The sequence below is a fragment of the Cibotium barometz genome, chromosome 4 (assembly GCF_041138505.1).
Source record: "Cibotium barometz isolate CiBa-2024 chromosome 4, ASM4113850v1, whole genome shotgun sequence".
Lineage (NCBI taxonomy): Eukaryota > Viridiplantae > Streptophyta > Polypodiopsida > Cyatheales > Cibotiaceae > Cibotium > Cibotium barometz.
The window spans coordinates 51,824,247-51,829,196 of NC_141049.1; positions in this window are offsets into that span (position 1 = coordinate 51,824,247).

The following is a 4,950-nucleotide window of genomic DNA, read 5'->3' on the forward strand; positions in this document are numbered from 1 at the left end:
TGAATATATGTGGATGTGAATGTGAGTAGATGTGAATGAGATGTAATGATTTGTATGTGTGTGATGTGATGTAAATAAATGAGAATAAGATGTGAATGTGAATGGATGGATGGACGTGGATAGACGTGCATGTCAATGACTGGATGGATGTGGATGAAAGAGATGGGATGTGTATGGATGTGATGAGATATGGTTAGATGTGGATGTAATGTAATGTGGATGGAATGAATGAGATATGATGTGGATAGATGTGGATGTGATGTAATGTGGATGGAATGAATGAGATATGATGTGGATAGATGTGGATGTGATGTAATGTGGATAGAATGTATGTGATGGGATGGGAATGCAATGAATGTGATGGATGTGAATAGATGTGATGAGATGTGAACGGATGTGAATGTGACGTGATGTAAATAGACGTGAATGGATGAGATGTAATTTGGATAGAATGTATGTGATGGGATGGAAATGCAATGAATGTGATGGATGTGAATAAATGCGATGAGATGTGAATGGATGTGAATGTGGTGTGATGTGAATGTGACGTGATGTAAATAGACGTGAATGGATGAGATGTGATGAGAATGGATGTGATGTGGATCGGGTAGATGTGAATGGATGAGATGTGATGTGAATGGATGGATGTGATGTGATGTGAATCGGGATAGATGTGAATGGATGAGATGTGATGTGATGTGAATTGGGATAGATGTGAATGGATGAGATGCGATGTGAATGGATGTGATGTGATGTGATGTGGATCGGGTAGATGTGAATGGATGAGATGTGACATGAATGGATGGATGTGATGTGATGTGAAGCGGGATAGATGTGAATGGATGAGATGTGATGTGAATGGATGTAATGTGATGTGATGTGAATCAAGATAGATGTGAATGGATGAGATGTGATGTAAATGGATGTGATGTGAATCGAGATAGATGTGAATGGATGAGATGTGATGTGAATGGATGTGATGTGATGTGAATCGGGATAGATGTGAATGGATGAGATGTGATGTAAATGGATGTGATGTGATGTGATGTGAATCGGGATAGATGTGAATGGATGAGATGTGATGTGAATAGATGTGATGTGAATGGATGAGATGTGATGTGAATGGATGTGATGTGAATCGGGATAGATGAGAATGGATGTGATGTGATGTGATGTGAATACTTATAGATGTGAATGGATGAGATGTGATGTGAATGGATAGATGTGAATCCGCAGAGATGTGAATGGATGTGATGTGATGTGAAATGGATGTGATGTGATGTGATGTGATGTGAAATGGATGGGAAGTGATGTGATGAGAATCAGGATATATGTGAATGGATGAGATGTGATGTGAAATGGATGTGATGAGAATCGGTATAGATGTGAATGGATGAGATGTGATGTGATGTGAATCGACATAGATGTGAATGGATGAGATGTGGTGTGATGTGAATCAGGATAGATGTGAATGGATGAGATGCGATGTGAATGGATGTGATGTGATATGGATATGGGTAGATGTGAATGGATGAGATGTGATTTGGATAGATGTGATGAGATGTAATATGATGTGACTAGATGAGAATGGATGAAGAACGATGGGAATACATATGATTGGATATGGATTAAGCAATGTGAATTGATATAGAAGAATGTGGAATAACGAGAAATGATGTGGAACAATGTGGAAAGATGAGAGTTCATCAGAAACTGTATTTATGACTTGTTTTTAAATGACTGTTTTATGTCAAGAATGCTGGGGAAGCATTTTGACCATCTTGTGAATGAGGTCGTGGAGACCTAAGTGATAAAGTTGCAACAGCTTACGGAGAGTCAACGGAGGACATCGCGCGTAGCAAGGTCGCCCGAGGTCGCTCGAGGTCTTGACCAACCTCGGTTCGATTTAAATGGTGAGCTTCCCCGGTGTACGGTGGATGAGGGACCAAGGAAGCGGCCTATGAGTGAAGCGCTAGGTGACCTGTGAAGGATCCTAGAGGGTGCTGACCACACGGTGCTCGGGCTCTGGGTCGCCAAAGATACCCACACGTGCGTCGAGGAATAGAATGGAACAAGGTGTTAGAGTTGTTTTCTGAACTCAGGCATGGATTTGGTTGATTGTCCTTGCTGGTCCTCAACAGGGATGAGTCCATGGCTCTTTTATATGGATCTGTTGGTTGATCTTGCTGATGTTCAACAACGAAGAGTCCATCTAGATTTTCTTATGTGATTATATTTTCGGGTACTATGAGATGGAACTATTGAAAAGGCCCCTGAGTGAACAAGTGGTGAACATTCTGGTTGCCAATGATGCCATAGGTACACCGACGAAGGAATGAATGGAAATTAGAATTCAAGCTAGATATTTTGGAGGATTATGATCAGTGATACTATGGTTTCATTAAAAGATTATTTTAAAGATAGCTAAATCTATGAAAAAGGCAATTTCATATTGGGTGTGTAAGTGGTGTGACTATCTTGAACTTTGCTTGAAGCGTCGGTTAGGAGGCTTGGGAACTCTTTTCCTTGGTACCCGGGGCAAAGCATAACCAAATTCCTAAATGGATCCTATCACTACAGTGGTTGGGTGGTTTGCTAACCCATGGGATTGGATGGGGTTAGGTTGGACTTTTTTTTTTCGAGAAAAGATCCTTTCATTAGTTATATAAAAACGCCCGTAGGGCTACAAAAGATCTCTCCTGCTCATCATAAGAGAAAAAGAGTAGTGAATACAGCAAGGCAGCCCGGGAGACTCTCCCTAGGTGCTGCAAAATACAAGCATCAATACAAAGGACTGAGGGGCTAGATCATACAATAGGGGGGGGGAAGCCAAACAGGTGGCCTGTAGTGCCAACGGGGGGATCCCGTGTGTAAGGTGTAGAAGGGGCCGCTGCGCCAGGTGGTGTGAAAGGCTTGGCGCCGCAAGATCGCCTCATCCGAGTCGCCCCAGATGCAATCATACTATCCTCGCAGGGTGTGGATCAGCTCCTGCCAAATCCCCCGTACAGTCTCTGCTGGTGGCTCTAGTCTCCCCTCAAAGGCCGTGAAACACCGAGCCCTCCAGGTGAACCAGATGGTGAGGTTGCTGAGGAGCTCCCATCGTAAATCCCTCTCTTGTGTCCAGCTGGCGGACGAGAAATCTGGTGCCGGAACCAGGCGAGGCTGGCCCCTAATGAATTTGATGGCCTGACTGTCCTGCTCCATCTCATAGCCCATAGCAGGCCCTGACAAAGTCGACCAAGCAGCGGCACCCCACGTAAACATACCCTCTGGAGAGAGGGGGGCCAGAATACGCATCTGCAGCCAAATCTGCTGCACCTGAGGGCAATCCCAAAGGCAATGTCTCTGTATCTCCATAGGGTGGCCGCATCGGACGCAGGCCACCGGAAGACCGCTATAAACAAGCCAGGTGCCAACTGTGCTGAACCCCTGTGGGCGACCAGCCTGGGCGACCAGCCATTGGAAAGTCGAGATCCTGCGGGCCTGTCGAGTAGCCCAGAGCCGACCCCAAAAATCCTCCAGGAACTCCTGTGAGAGTCCCTGTAGGCTGCCAATGCCCCGCCTGCAGCTGGAGAGACCATCCTCCTCGCCGCCAAAATATGCCGCCCCAACCGAACAGTATACTGGAAAAAGGTGATCTCTGTGGCCTCAAGGGATGCATAAGGATCATGCCACTCATACTCCCCACGGTCCCACTATAGCTGGGCCAAGGGGCGCGCTGCATATGCCCATATGCGCCAATCCGGGAGCACATCAGCAGGGTCGGGTTCATTATGCCACTTTCGAGAAGTGGCGGCCACTACCCGTATCCTCTGAAAGGTGCACTCTGTAACCAAAGGCGACTCCACCTCCACTCTCTGAAGTCTGCCCTCATCTTGAATCTCATAGTAGAGGCATCTGCCATCCTCAGTGCAAGCTCTGACAGCAATCAGGATCTCCAACTGTGTAAAGGCTCCCATCCACCGTGGGGCCACTAGCTCGAAAGGCGTGAACCACTCCTCTGTGAGTGCCTCCTGAATATCATCCCTCATAATCAACCCCCCTCTGAAGTGACTTAGCCTCTCCACCTGGATCTCCTCTGGGAGACTGCAGAAGGCCTGCCAGTCTCCAAAACTACGTGCTGGGCCTGTCGCCGCTAAAGGACCCCAGGCTAGACGAGGCCGAGAACCCAGCATATGACCCTGCTCTGTGCGAACCGTTGGGCTCCAGATGAGCGGCTGTCTGGCCCACTCGTCAACACAAGAAGAAGGTCGCTGAGAGAGCCCCGATCTCAGCAGCTCCCAAGCTCTCAGGATGCTCAAAGCAAATCTGTCCTCCCATCCTCTACTGAGGCCTGTCCTCCCATCCTCTACTGAGGCCTGTCCTCCTCATCTCTATGAAGATCCAGCGAATCTCTGGTGCCCAAGTGCCCCCTACTGGGGGAGCCCGAGCTTGCAGCCGCTGCAAGAGAAGCTCTTTCCAAGGCTCAGTGCCTGGAAGCAGCCCCCGAACAATAAGCTTCCCCAGTAAGGCTCTACTCTGATCGACTGGATCTATAATGCCCAAGCCTCCCTGAGCCAGCGGAAGTGTAATAACTGCCCATGCAACCTTTGCCCGGGCTGGCTGACCGTCCCGCCCAAACCAAAGAAAGTTCCTGATCAGCCTCTGTACCTGGCTGATGCAAGAGCTCGAGAAGATCCAGCAAGACGTAATGTACCACATGGTCGCTAACAGCACCTGATTTGCCACCACCACCACCCTCCCAGCCAAGGATAGTCGAGCTGTACTCCAATACAAAAGCTTCTTCCGAATGCTCAGAAGAAGCGGGGCAATCTGCTGCTCAGGTGACAAATCTAGTCCAATCTGGCATCCCAAATACCGCACTGCTGTGCCAGGAGGAATCCATCTAAAACCGGGGTCCGGGCTCCATGCCGGAGTGGGAGCACTACTGATCCAAAAGGCCACTGTCTT